This window comes from Podarcis pityusensis (genome assembly GCF_964106645.2).
Source record: "Podarcis pityusensis genome assembly, chromosome: 7".
Lineage (NCBI taxonomy): Eukaryota > Metazoa > Chordata > Lepidosauria > Squamata > Lacertidae > Podarcis > Podarcis pityusensis.
The window spans coordinates 90226462-90242370 of record NC_138031.1 but is presented as its reverse complement, the minus strand read 5'-3'; positions in this window follow the sequence as shown (position 1 = coordinate 90242370).

Genomic DNA, 15909 nt, shown 5'->3' with positions numbered 1-15909 from the left:
TGCTGTTCCAAAGGAGACCGGTGATTGCCCAGCTGCTGGCCTGCCTGATGCCCCCGTCTCCCGGCAGTATCCCAACACATATTGTATTTTGTTTAGGATAAGAAATAACAGGGGAAACAGAGAGGAAGAGATTGCTGGAGACTTCTTGATGAGTGGTGCCTGGAATAACACTATAGAAAATCTAGATGCGCAAAGCATTTGATTAATAATAAGCAAAATTTCTTGCTCTCTGCTCTGCTCTCCCTGTCCTCCCACCCAGAGCAGCTCTGTCCTCGGCCTGCCCCTCAGAGCCTGTGCTTCATGTGGGGCTGGGCCTCAGCTGTGACAGCCTCTCCCCCATGGAGAAGCTATGGAATGGTGCCTTGCAGCCGCCAGGCTGATCAGGTCGAGTGCCAGCTCCCCCCCCCCCCCAAGCTCAGGAAAATAGGGACATTTGGGGATCTAATCAGAAGCCAGGATGTTGCTTGGGCTGGAAAGGGAGCTCAGTCAGATGCACGCCTCCTGAGAAGTAAGACATACTGAATTCAGTGGCGCTTACTCCCAGGTAAGTGTGCAAAGGATTGCAGCCTACAAAACAGATGGCTCTTATAGATCTGTCATGGTAATCTACAATAAGTTCTTCAGCAAGTTTAATGTTGTTCTACTTACGTTTTCTAAAACATCTTATGAATATGCATATTCAGTTTCACAAGAACATCTGAATAACATTTGTGCATAGCTTTCTTTAGTAATGCTGATTGTATAGCAACAGTGTTTGCCATTTATATACAAGCACTTTGAAATCTGCATGCTAACAGGAAATTTCTGAAGGCAATTAAATGTATTTGAATGTATTAACAGGCAGAAGGTTTAAAATAAAATATGGGCTTCCCACCCCCACCCCCACAGTGCATAAATAACTTGAAAAATCATTCCTGTGGGTTGTTGGGAAGGTGAATAATTTTAATTGGGGTTTCATTTAAGATAAATTCATGAGGGATTCTTTGTATTTCTCTTTGCTATTAAGGAAGCAAAAATCTCCAAGGACAGTTTGGGGATTTTTTGTTGGCATCTGTGTGTCTCGAGAAGCAATGGAGTGCACGTCTGGGGGTGAAGCCAAACCACTCCAGGGCGCAAGTCTAGGCAGTGTGTATGAAGCTTCTAGGAGCCACAAGTGAGAGCTGAGTACAGGGTAGGGACCAATTATTTTATTTATTTAACTAATTTATAAAGTACAGTGGTATCTCAGGTTAAGTACTTAATTTGTTCCAGAGGTCCGTTCTTAACCTGAAACTGTTCTTAACCTGAAGCACCACTTCAGCTAATGGGGCCTCCCGCTGCCGCCGCACCACTGGAGCCCGATTTCTGTTCTTATCCTGAAGCAAAGTTCTTAACCTGAAGCACTATTTCTGGGTTAGCGGAGTGTGTAACCTGAAGCGTATGTAACCTGAAGCGTATGTAACCTGAGGTACCACTGTATTTTATAGCCTAAAGTCATCAAAATGGTGTGCCACAAGTTTTTTTAAAATAAATAAATAAATACAAAATCCACAAATTCTAAATGCAATAAAACCATTCCTACAGAGAGCAATATTATAATATTTTACTAGTGTCTGCAGAATGAGCAAGAGGGAAATGATCACATTCTGTTCCATTTCCTGTAACCTGGAAAACTCATTTTAATCATTCTGCAAGTTTAGCTTGTTCAGCTCCTGCTGAAACTTAGCCCTGTAGGAGATAGTTTTTAGGCAGAAATCATAATCAGAGGTCAAATGGCAGGTGAGCTGAAAGCTGGAGCTATGTGATCTTTACTATTCTATTTATAAAACAAGCCTTTAGCTCAGCTCCCTTTTTAAAGTATAAGTTACAATTATAATTTCATGATTTTGACACTGGCATCCTCAGTGTCACGCTGAGATAATCAAGTTTTCTGGAGCATTCCTATTGAGAGAATCAGTTGATTGTGCATTACAGAAGCATTACAGAATGTTATTTCCATTATTTGCTGGTTTGATGGGGTGGGCCAGATGTTTAGTATAACATACAGAAGTTAGTCATACTGCTTTGAATAGCATTGGTGGGGAGTCATATGGCTCTATTCTGACATGCTGCATTGAAAGCATATCTCCCCCGTAATTAAATCCAAGCAACTAACTGAACAGTCTACCTCTTTTGAATTAGTACCCACATTTTAGCTGTGCATGGTTGTGGGCTAGTAAGTTTATACTTCTTGGTTTGGAAGTTAGCACAATGTGAGAGGCTGCTGAGCGTATTTACTGCTTACCTGGTGCTAGTGCTGTGAAGAAAATGTCTCCTGAATTTTCCTTTTTCTTTTACCACTCTCCATCAATTAAAGGAGAAAATTATCAAAGGAGAGAGAAACATGCCAGTGAAATGCTCCTGGATGGAGTTCTGTCAGGGGCTGGCTGGACACTGAGGAGGGGGCACGGGGAGAAGAGAAGGGCTTGGAAGAAGGGAGCAGAGATCTGGGAGAACCTGCACCATCCAGGAGACAAGAGGCAGAGGCAGGAGAAGCTGCAGGATTGGCGAGTGGGAAAAGGTGCCGGAGGAGGGAGAGAGAGGTCAGGCTGGGGCAGAGCCAAGGGCTCCCATCACCCTGGACAGGCAGATGCCAACAACAGCAGAGAATGGGGCATCGAGGGAAGAGATAGCCACTCTGTTGCTTACTTCAGTGGCCACATTGATGATGGTGGCAGCCAGTGCTTTTTCTCCAGGGGGTACTCAAGGGTACGCAGTACTGGCACACGTTTTTGTTGTTGTTTAAAAGTGTGGCATTTACTGTAACAACTTCATGGTGAGTACCAGCACCTATTTTTTGGGGTGGGGGAGCACTGGCTACAGGGATTTGTGTTACGTCCACACAAACCCTGTTTGGGTGCAGAGAAGAAAGAAGTTGTTTGAGAGCTGAGATGGTGACGGCCCTTGCACCATCAGCAATTCCTGGTCGTATATAATAGACCTGTGTGGTGCAGCAAATTCTGGGCAGGAGCCATCAGTGTAGACCCCCTCACCACCCCCACCCCCAGCTTACGTGAGGAAAGAACAAATGGAAGGGGCTTCCGAATACCTCAAACTGGCAGAAGAAACATTCTTTCGTCTCTGAGCATCCTTGAGGGGGTTATGAAATTTCTTAAGAACTGGGGATTTAGGGAAGGAGAACATTTTAACCAAGCTTTTATCTTTTAGGTGCTGGATATTTTCCAAAGGGCAGCATTTTCTGTGATGATAGGGAAGTCAGCAGAGATGTCGTTTACTTCTGCCTTCTTGGGCTTGCTTTTATCTTAAGTATTATAGATTCATAGAGCTTCAAAGCACTTTGCAAATGCTCCAGTAGCTGCCAGATGTGAATGTTGGCCCTGTCTCCAGCATTTGGGGCAGAAGCAGAGAGCACTTTAATAGGCTCCTGCATCTGAGCACGGTTGCAAAGCCTCGCCTAAATGCGAGCGTGTTCAGAAGCCAGTGCAGAGGAAATTCAATACAGAGTGTGAAAGTCATTCAGTGGCAATGCCAGCTGGCAAACACAAAGCTACTTTATAAAAAGCTCCTATTAAGGCTAAAACTCTGTAATTTCCCATGGTGTCTGTACTTACATCTGCTGGGTGACAGCAGCCATAACACACATTTCATGCTCAATTTGCTCTCACTTTCCCCTTTGAGTTATAAATATTGTTAGAAATCATCCTTGTTCTAATAAAAAATACCTCATTTCACAAGACTTTCACATTGGATGAGAGTTATTCCCACAAATGTTATCTGCACCTTTTAAGATATAAGGTAAAGGTAAAGGGACCCCTGACCATAAGGTCCAGTCGTGACCAACTCTGGGGTTGCGGTGCTCATCTCGCTTTATTGGCCGAGGGAGCTGGCGTACAGCTTCTGGGTCATGTGGCCAGCATGACTAAGCCGCTTCTGACGAACCAGAGCAGCGCACGGAAACGCTGTTTACCTTCCCGCTGGAGCGGTACCTGTTTATCTACTTGCACTTTGACGTGCTTTCGAACTGCTAGGTTGGCAGGAGCAGGGACCGAGCAACGGGAGCTCACCCCGTCGCGGGGATTCGAACTGCCAACCTTCTGATCAGCAAGTCCTAGGCTCTGTGGTTTAACCCACAGCGCCACCCGCGTCCCCATTTTTAATATATACCTTACCAGAAATCTGAACCAAGAATAAGAGCCAAAGATAGAATAGGCAATACCAATATAAATGTTGGGTCCAGCAGGGCTAACGGTGTCATGCCTTTTAAAAAAATGGAATGAAATTTTGTAAATTTTCTGTGTGTTGGTTGGTGACAGCTGCAGCAGGACAGAGAAGTGCTGAGCAAATTGGCCACAGCTGCTGCCATCTTTACTACCCCAGGAGGCCTCTGAGTCCCAATGGATGCTCTCTTGGAGCTCAGGAGCATTCTCAGGTCATGTCAGGAATGGTGGGAGGAACCAGCCAGGGCAGACGGCTGGGGGTGGGATGAGGGGCCAGAGGGAGAAGATGGGGAAGAGAAGCTGAAGAGGGAACAAGGCTTAGTGGGCGAGGAGAGTCAGAATCCAGGGCAGACGCTGAAGTAGGAGAGTGCCAGGAAGGGGGCCAAGAGGCAGAGAGGGGCCAGGCTGGGGAAGAATCACAGATGTCTCCCTCTCCCCTCTTCTCCCAGAACCAGAAGAGCCATGAAAAGGGCAGAGGAGAGGTTGGCTGCACATAGGTGCAATCTCCGATTGCTTGGAAAAATCCCTGGAGAGGAGGGGACTGTGGGGAGGAGGGGGCTTTTGGCAGCTGACTTTCACGGAGTAAGACCACCGAGAATGAGCTGCTGTGCTCATTTGGCCTGACTCTCAGCCAAGTCTGTGGAGATCATGCTTTAGCTAATCATGAGTTAACTCCAACTTTGAATTGTGTGATTCCTGAATGGACCCCTCCTGTGAGAGGCCAGAGAAATGGGTGCTTTGGATACTTCCCTCAGTGCTTGGTCTGACATATCTGCTTCTGCTAACCACGGCCCCGCAGGCTTAGGGTGGGGGGCAGAGGGGCTGTGGGAAGCAGCAGCGGGCATTGGCCGGGGGGCTGGCTGGCTGATCAGATGAACACCAACTGAATCAGCCTCCATTTCCCTGGGGAGGACCCACCAAGGTGGTGCTGGGGGTGCCCAGAGGACAGCTTGACCAGGGCTGCTTCAAACATGGTGCTTGGCCTGCTAGTAGCAAATGTAACCCCCTTCCCACAGAGCTGACATGCTAAATCCAGTTTTATCCAGCTGCTCAGATAGTAATAATGCAAACTGTGTGCCATTTACAAATTTAGCTGGCTACTTCACAGCCCAATTTACCATGCAGAAGCACCTTAGTTTATCTGATTATCTAAAGGGCAATAGCAGCCATGTTCTGATGCATGCCAATAAAACATTAGAATCACACACAGGAACAGCAAAAGCAAGCCATCACAACAACATTAATCAGTCAAGCTGATGCTTTCCTGAATCAGAAGATTTTAAATTATGTGTAGGCAAACTAAGGGCCAGGGGCCGGATCCGGCCCAATCACCTTCTAAATCCAGCCCATGGACTGTCCGGGAATCAGAGTCTGTAATCTGGTCAAAAGACCCTCTCCTGATAGAGAGCTGCTCAGTGAAGGGGCCATTGCAGAAAAGGCTCTGCTTTTCATGCCCATAAGCCTTTCTTAATTCAGGAGGCCGTGGATCAAAGTCCCATCGGAAGAGCTCCGAATTCAGGATATGGTCATCATACAGGTGTTTGCTCCTTCAGGTTCCTGCCGTGCAAAAACCTACTCAACCAATCTTCATCCCTAATTACCGGTTTGTTTTATTCGCAGCTGTGCTACTTTCCATCCAGCCAAGCAAGATAATACAGCAGCAGATTCATAGATTTAGTTCTAGATCTGCTGTGATCATGTAGAAAGTGAGGTGTGTGTGTGGGGGGGGGGTAACCTGAGAAGCAAAGCCCTGATGGAGGTGAGGTGTGCAGAACCCTCCCCTGCCCACAGCTCACTTTCCTCTCCCAAGGACTTTCTTCTCAGCCATAATAGTAATAATAATATTCTTTTACTTATACCCCGTCCATCTGACTGGGTTTCCCCAGCCACTCTGGGCGGCTTTCAACAAACTTAATAATAAAGCATCAAACATTAATAGTAAAAATCTAATCCAATATAAAAAGTCACAATAACTTTAAAATAAACAACTTATATTCAATAATTTGTTGAATAATTAAACATCAGCAAATAATAATTAAACAGTTTACACTTATCAGTTACAATAAAGAATTACTAATCTATAATCAATAAAAATTATGGCACTGGAGGAGACTCTTGAGAGTCCCATGGACTGCAAGAAGATCAAACCTCTCCATTCTGAAGGAAATCAGCCCTGAGTGCTCACTGGAAGGACAGATCGTGAAGCTGAGGCTCCAATACTTTGGCCACCTCATGAGAAGAGAAGACTCCCTGGAAAAGACCCTGATGTTGGGAAAGATGGAGGGCACAAGGAGAAGGGGACGACAGAGGACGAGATGGTTGGACAGTGTTCTCGAAGCTACAAACATGAGTCTGACCAAACTGCAGGAGGCAGTGGAAGACAGGAGTGCCTGGCGTGCTCTGGTCCAGGGGGTCACGAAGAGTCGGACACGACTAAACAACTAAACAACAACAAATCAATACAAATAATGACAAATCAAAAGGCATAAAATACCACAAAACATACAAAACCATGCAATAGGATCAAACTGAGAAACAAGAACACACAACTTATACATTTTTTAAAAAATATATATCCCTGAACTCTTCCCAGCTGCTTTTGCTGTTCTCAAAGTCATGGTCTGGGAAAGGATGTGAGGGCTGGAGGGGGGGCATGGCAGGTGGAAGAAGCCATTGCCTGCATAAAGTCTCTCTCCCCTCGGTTCATCGGCACTCCAGCTGGATTTTTTTAACACTGGCTTGACAGTGTGTGTTGTTGGGGGGTACGCTCTGGGGGGGGGGGGGTATTCTGTGCACCACTTCTGTACCACGTTTACTTCTTAACTCAGACCCAGGCCTCTTATCTCCTGTGTAGCTTGTTCCAGATCCAGCATCTGCTGCTTTCAAATCAATTTTTCAAATCAATTTTTAGTTTTAAAACAACACACAAATCTGCAAAACCTGTTGATCGGTGGCAAAAGCGGGGTGAGTGTAAGTTCACTTTGCTTTTAAAAAAATCAGTTTATTGATGTCGTTCTTTGTGTGCATGTTCTTATTTTAATTTTATTAAAATTTTATTAATTAATAGTTGTAACAATATGTGTAACAATATGTGGCAAAACCCATTATACCTCAAAACTCTTGCTTCTCATGCAAAAGGGGGGAGGGAATAAGTGAAACAAAAAAGAAAAGAGAAAGCAAGGAAATGACATGTGAAGAGGCAAATAATGTTGAATGTTGTACTTCGTTAGCTGCCTTAAGGCTACGGGCAAAAGATGAATTTACATAGGTTGTCCAAATTTCACTGCATCATTGAGGCCACCCTCAATAAAAGATCCTCTGTAAGTTGTTGTTCTTTAAGTTTTGCTTCCAAATGTCCATTTGACTCCCTCCACTGCTAGCCCCCCCCAGTGGATATTCAGCATAAATTTGCCAGGCAGGCATGCAAATAGCCCTCAATGCTGATTTCATGGCTTCATTAGAATTCTTTGTTGTCATAACGGTGTTGTGTATGGCAGTACAAGCTCAGCCCATGTGCAGGAGTATTCGAATACACAAATTGGAGACCAACAAGAGAGCTTAATTACGGTAGCCCTGGAACTACAGGGAAATCACCTGGCTGGAACTCTGCCTGGGCCTCAGTCCCACCTTCAGCAGCCAGAGCAGTCTCAGACACACCACCGCGAAGCCGCTACCCTGGGCTCCTCTTTCTTCCTTTTCCATGGTTCTCTGCAAAGGCTGATGACCCCAAACCATCAAAATGTGATTGTCTTGGAATGTGCGGCAGCCTTTTTTGTTTCCAGTTCACTCAATTCTCTGGCTTCGTTTAAAAACAAAGCAAAACAAACACAAATAAAGCACACCATTATTGGAAATGGGGTTTTTTTTTGGGGGGGGGGGATATAAAATTTGTTAAAAGGTTAAAATTGGAGTTTTAATATCACAACTGATTAATCATTTAGTTTTACAATTATTTTCCAATGAAAGCAATGGAACTTACATTAGTTATGACTACATTTTCACAGTGAGTTCACGCAACCTATGGAATAATTTGGTCCAGATTCAACCCAAAGGATTCTTTTTCAGATATAAAGTGCTTTTTATATGTGAGTAGTTTGTTTCCCCAACTACCTGTTATTGGCTACTTTGGTAGCATTCAAATTTTAGAAACGAAGTCATTGTCACGTGGTTTGGTTTTTTAATTCTACTTATAGTGACTGGAATCCATAGAAGCTTATATATAAATTAAGCATGTTTGGAGCAAGCATTGATTTGTACTGCAGAAACTATGCTTGGCATGGTCTAAGGAACTCCCAAACCCAAGGCTATGTGCAGAGAGCTACACTGATGAACAGTCAGTTCCTGCAGTTTGACAGAAGGTTGTTACATAAGGAATACTAGACTACTGGAATATGTGTGTACACACACACACACACACACACATACACATGCACACACAAATGGGTATGGGATATGTTCGCATGGTATGTTAAGTTATAAATCATGACTTACCCTACATAAGTGAGTCACACACACTTTGCTCCTCCTGCCACACTTCCTGGCTTAATGTATGGTCAAATCAGGAACTGTGGTTTGTTTCACCCCAAACAAACCATGATCTCTAACCAAGCTTTGCTCTTCCCTTACTGGTTTTGGTCTGTTTTAATGAAATCAACTATGGTCCCGGCTTCAAGGATTATAGTTTGTTTTCCTCCAGTGCAGTGCAGGGTCTCAAGAATACTTTACCTATATGGATGTGAGATGATGAGCTGAAGTTCTATTAAGAAAACTTTATTGTTGCATATACTGGGCATCTTTTCAGTTTACAGGCAACTCCCCACTTACATGGAGGTTATGTTCTGGTGCCCTCCCCCCCACATAAATGAAAATCAAGGAAGTGGGGAGCACCCTCTAAGCACACTCTCTGCTGCTCTCTCTCCAATCCATACCAAAAATACTGTAGCCAAAAATATCCACAACTGGAATTGAAGTTCTGGGGTCAGCCGGAGACTGGAGGATGCGTAGAAAAGCTCTGGTTGCGCTACCACATGCATCAGCTGATAGGCGGGAAGGCTGAGCAGCATAACAAAGCCCTGCTGCGCCCCCCCTCTCTTCCCTGCCCTCACTGATGTCCTCTTTGGGAACCGGGGAAGGTACTCTTCTCGAGCCACAAGCTGTCTCCCTCCATTTCCCGGTGTGTATTAAATTATTTAATTATTCCCTGGCACCACATGTATACACAGTCACATGCAAGCAGAGTGATGGCCGTATAATACTACTGAGATGCTTTTCTGCTGCTAGAACAGGGGTCAGCAAACTTACCACACCTCGGGCCGGTGTCTCCAGCGCCGATCACGTGGCGGGCCGGAGGGCAGGGGAGCGTGTGCCCATACGCGTGCACACACCCTATTTCCTGCACACTTCTGGGTTGGGGAGCACCAGAAATAGCTTGTGCGCATGTGCACGGGCCTCCTCCGACCCGGATGTGCGCTGGAAATAACGCTTGCGCAAAAGCTATTTCCGGTGCTCCTCTGACCCAGAAGTGGGCAGCCACACAGCGCAGGTAAGAGCGCCTTATCCGGCCCACGGGCCTTAGTTTGGGGACCCCAGTGCTAGAATCTGGTCATATTTCCTGGTTAAAGGTAAAGGTAAAGGTACCCCTGCCCGTACGGGCCAGTCGTGACCGACTCTGGGGTTGCGCGCCCATCTCGCTTAAGAGGCGCTGTCTGAGGACACTTCCGGGTCACGTGGCCAGTGTGACGAAGCTGCTCTGGTGAGCCTGCACCAGTGCAGCACACGGAAACGCCGTTTACCTTCCCGCTATAAAGCGGTACCTATTTATCTACTTGCACTTAGGGGTGCTTTTGAACTGCTAGGTGGGCAGGAGCTGGGACCGAACGGCGGGAGCTCACCCCGCCGCGGGGATTCGAACCGCCAACCATGCAATCGGCAAATCCTAGGCGCTGAGGTTTTACCCACAGCGCCACCCGCGTCCCACTATTTCCTGGTTACTTAATCCTATATTGAATTAACAAGTGAAAATGCAGGTTTATTATCTCAATATGCCTCCCAATTTGGCAGACATCTTAGGCTCTGCAGTGTCCAACATTCATGGCTGGGAGAAAACAGTTACTGAAAAATCCTGCCAATGAACTCCAAACAGAAGCCATTGATTTGTCTGTTATGACTATTTTGTGCCTCAGTAGCTTCCTCTATGACCTTTTGTGTTGCAGTTAATTAAAAACTGGATTCATTCATGCCTTACCCTTCTTTGCACACAAAGAATATATTGTAATCAATTACAACAATCAATTTATCTATTTCTTTCAGCACCACACAATTTATTTTAAATCAATTAACAAATCCATTTCCCCCTGACAACAAAAAGGGTTTATTTAAAATAATCAAAAACAACAAATCAGTACAGTGGTACTTCAGGTTAAGAACGTAATTCGCTCTGGAGGTCCGTTCTTAACCTGAAACTGTTCTTAACCTGAAGCACCACTTTAGCTAATGGGGCCTTCCGCTGCTGCCACGTAATTTCTGTTCTCATCCTGAAGCAAAGTTCTTAACCCGAGGTAATATTTCTGGGCTAGTGGAGTCTGTAACCTGAAGTGTCTGTAACCTGAAGCGTCTGTAACCCGAGGTACCACTGTACTCCCATTTCCACAACACACACAAAAAGCGTATTAACTCTGCATTCTGTAGTGGGAGTTAGTTGGTATCTGTCTGCCTCGGGAGACAATGGATGAGTATGCCTTTGGGAGTGAAGGTTGCAGCACCTGCTGTGGCTGTAGAGATCAATGTAGGAGAGACGTGCATATGGGAGTGGGCGTTGAGACCATATAACACTGGTCCGTACGTTTCTGAGCACAACTCAAAGTGTTGGTGCTGACCTTTAAAGCCCGAAACGTCCTTGGCCCAGCATACTTGAAGGAGCATCTCCACCCCCATTGTTTAGCCTGGACCTAGCGCCAAGGGCCTTCTGGCAGTTCCCTCCCTGCGAAAAGTAAGGTTACAAGGAACCAGGCAGAGGGCCTTCTCAGTAGTGGCGCCTGCCCTATGGAACGCCCTCCCACCAGATGTCAAGGAAATAAACAACTATCTGACTTTTAGACGACCTCTGAAGGCAGCCTTGTTCAGGGAAGTTTTTAACGTTTGATGTTTTCTTGTGTTTTTAATATTCTGTTGGGAGCCGCCCAGAGTGGCTGGAGTATAAATAAATTATTATTATTATTATTATTATTATTATTCCTGACACAGTGCCCGTGACAATTGTAAGTTGCCCACATGCAAGCCTGGTAGACTTCCATCTTGGTATTGGAATAAGTCCTCTTGAATACAGTGGAGATGTATTGCAAATCTCTCCACTTGTAAACTGATCCAGCGCCTCAGCGAGTTAAGGCACCGGAGTCTTTATTCCTCGACTGGAGCCCACTGTGACTTTAAAATATCAGTAATATTTTATTTCTGGTAATAATAATAAAATACAAAGTCCTGGTTTGAACATGCTTCTAAGTCATACAGTGGTACCTTGGTTCTCAAACGCCAAAAACCCAGAAGTAAGTGTTCCGGTTTTTGAACGCTTTTCGGAAGCCGAGTGTCTGATGTGGCTCTCAGCTATTGTTTCCGGGGCACCTGCGCCAATCTTCTGCAACTTGGTTTTCGTACATTTCTGAAGTCAAACTTCCAGAACAGATTAAGTTTGGCGCTTTTGTTTTTGCTATTTATTTTGCATTTTTGTTTTTGAGCCTTTTTTGATTAATTTGTTTTTGTGAGTGTGTGGAACCCAGTTCAGCTACTGATTGATTGATTGATTGATTGAGTTACTGCGAAAATGGATTAAAAAAAAAAACCATCCAAACAATGACTATTATCAGTGCAGGGAAGAAAAAATAATTAATTTTAATTTCTATCATCCACAATATTGTCTTATTTATTTTATAGTACATTGATTATTGCTTTCATTTTATGGATCAATGGTCTTGTTAGATAGTAAAATTCATATTAAATTGCTGTTTTTGGGGTTGTTTTTAAAAGTCTGGAACGAATTAATCCACTTTGCATTACTTTCTATGGGATAGCGCCTTAGTTTTGGAACGTTTTGGTTCTGGAACGGACTTCTGGAACTGATTAAGTTTGAGAACTTTGGTTCTCAAACTTCTCAAACTTTGGTACCACTGCAATATGTTTAACAAACCGTAAGTTTGGGCCGGTGGGCAGGGACAAGGAGGTGCAGATCAACGCTGCACACACTGAAAGCACTTGTCCCTGTAAGAGATCACAGTTGCATTCAGATGAATAAATTCAAATAAAGACCAGCAGAATGTGTCACAGCAGCCTCAGGGCAGGTCAGATTGCTTCTGTTCATCATTCCATTGATTTGTTGCATTTGATGTAGCTGCTCCCGAGAGAGCATTTGTTATCCTGCCATCTGTGATTTGACTGGTTCTGTATTAGAGTTTCATCCTGCATTCAAATGCAATGGGGCTATTTGGGCCATGCCTGCATGGAATTCTGCCTCCCCATCAGCCTGACAAAGACACCCTGGGTCAGGACATGACCAGCACTGCACACATCAGCGTGGGTGGCCACACACTTGAGGTGGTAGACGACATTGTCCGCCTGGGCAAGCGTATTGGTGAGGCAGCAAGGACAATGGCTCACCTCCCCAAAAGGGTCTGGGAGAATGTGATGCTCCTGGAGGTGGGGGTGCCTGGCTCACACAATACAAGCACTAAACTGAGGAAATGTGAAACATGTTACAACAACAACAACAACAACAACAACAACAACAACAACAACAACAACAATTTATTATTTATACCCCGCCCATCTGGCTGGGCTTCCCCAGCCACTCTGGGCAGCTTTCAAAAAAATATTAAAATACTGTAATACATCAAACATTAAAAGCTTCCCTAAACAGGGCTGCCTTCAGATGTCTTCTAAAAGTTATTATTCTCTTTGACATCTGGTGGGAGGGCATTCCACAGGGAGGGCGCCACTACCGAGAAGGCCTCTGCCTGGTTCCCTGTGACCTGGCTTCTCGCAGTGAGGGAACTGCCAGAAGGCCCTCATTGCTGGACCTCAGTGTCCGGGTAGAACGATGGGGGTGGAGACATTCCTTCAGATATACTGGACCGAGGCCATTTAGGGCTTTAAAGGTCAGCACCAACACTTTGAATTGTGCTTGGAAACATACTGGGAGCCAATGTAGGTCTTTCAAGACCGGTGTTATATGGTCTCGGCGGCCGCTCCCAGTCACCAGTCTGGCTGCCGTGTTCTGGATTAGTTGTGGTTTCCAGGTCACCTTCAAAGGTAGCCCCACGTAGAGCGCATTGCAGTAGTCCAAGCGGGAGATAACCAGAGCATGCACCACTCTGGCGAAACAGTCCGCAGGCAGATAGGGTCTCAGCCTGTGTACCAGATGGAGCTGGTAAACAGCTGCCCTGGACACGGATTTGACCTGTGCCTCCATGGACAGCTGTGAGTCCAAAATGACTCCCAGGCTGCGCACCTGGTCCTTCAGGGGCACAGTTACTCCATTCAGGACCAGGGAATCCTCCACAACTGCCCACCTCCTGTCCCCCAAAAACAGTACTTCTGTCTTGTCAGGATTCAATCTCAATCTGTTAGCCGCCATCCATCCTCCAACCGCCTCCAGACACTCACACAGGACCTTCACTGCCTTCACTGGTTCTGATCTGAAAGAGAGGTAGAGCTGGGTATCATCCGCATACTGATGAACACCCAGCCCAAACCCCCTGATGATCTCTCCCAGCGGCTGCATGTAGATGTTGAAAAGCATGGGGGAGAGGACAGAACCCTGAGGCACCCCACAAGTGAGAGCCCAGGGGTCTGAACACTCATCCCCCCCACCACTTTCTGAACACGGCCCAGGAGGGAGGAGCGGAACCACCGTATAACAGTGCCCCCAGCTCCCAGCCCCTCTAGACGGTCGAAAAGGATGTTATGGTCAATGGTATCAAACGCCGCTGAGAGATCCAGCAGAACTAGGAAACAGCTCTCACCTTTGTCCCTAGCCCGCCGGAGATCATCAACCAGCGCGACCAAGCCAGTTTCAGTCCCATGATGAGGCCTGAATCCCGATTGGAAGGGATCCAAATGCTTAAGCAATCACTGCTTAGGGTAGAGATTCCCAGACTGTGGTCTGTGGATCACCAGTGGTCCATGAGTTTTAGTCAGGTGCTCTGTGGCATGCCTATGGACTTTTGTTTGACAGGAGACGGCACCTCCACCATATTAGCTATTCATATTGGTTTTTAATTGCATTTTTATTGCTTGTTTTATTTCTTATACTGCAGGTTACAGTATTTCAATTCTATGGAGTTCAGATTGTAGCACAATAATGTGTGACTCAAAATAGATGAAATAAAAGATGCAAATAAAATATAGTTAAAAATCATGCAGCATCTAGCACAGCACATTACAATTGCTACAACAGGCAGGAAAATCATTAAGCAGTACACCAAGACCCTCAACTGTTTTCAAGTGGTCCATGCAAAAAACAGTTCAAGAACCACTAGCTTAAGGGATAATAAAAAGTAAAAAATATATCACGCCTCTAATATTTTCCCTCCAGTCCAGAGTGAAAGCAAACAATAGTGTTTCACTATATTATAAACACACACTAAAACAATATAGAAAAAGCTACGTACTTAAGATTTAAAATACAGTAGATGAGATGCTGGATATTTATTTCATTAAGACTGGGATAGACTTAGGAGCTTTGGGGAATAATGAGTAAAAAAGATTAGTATTTTCCCAACTAACAATCAAAAGAGCTACAGTACATATATGCCTGTCATTTTTGTCCATGGTCTGAAGTTCAACATCAAAAAAACGAAGATCATGGCCACTGGGCCCATCACCTCCTGGCAAATAGAAGGGGAAGAAATGGAGGCAGTGAGAGATTTTACTTTCTTGGGTTCCATGATCACTGCAGATGGTGACAGCAGTCACGAAATTAAAAAACGCCTGCTTCTTGGGAGAAAAGCAATGACAAACCTAGACAGCATCTTAAAAAGCAGAGACATCACCTTGCCAACAAAGGTTCGTATAGTTAAAGCTATGGTTTCCCCAGTAGTGATGTATGGAAGTGAGAGCTGGACCATAAAGAAGGCTGATCGCTTAAGAATGGATGCTTTTGAATTCTGGTGCTGGAGGAGACTCTTGAGAGTACCATGGACTGCAAGAAGATCAAACCTATTCTTCATTCTGAAGGAAATCAGTCCTGAGTGCTCACTGGAAGGACAGATCCTGAAGCTGAGGCTCCAATACTTTGGCCACCTCATGAGAAGAGAAGACTCCCTGGAAAAGACCCTGATGTTGGGAAAGATTGAGGACACAAGGAGAAGGGGACGACAGAGGACAAGATGGTTGGACAATGTTCTCGAAGCTACTAGCATGAGCTTGACCAAACTGCAGGAGGCAGTGGAAGACAGGAGTGCCTGGCGTGCTCTGGTCCATGGGGTTACGAAGAGTTGGACACAACAACAATGCAGTATATATACCAAGCATGTTATGGTGAGGTCTACTAGTTCCCATTGGAGGAATCTGAAGGAAAAATAATCCACGAGGAAAAGGAAGAAAACAAAAAAAATAGAATGAAAAAGGAAACCCTAAGAAAGAGCTGACCTGTGTGATGCCTATCCCAAAAGGAGTGTAGGTCTCCTCTTGGCAAACAGATAAGCTTGCCCAACAAAAACACAAA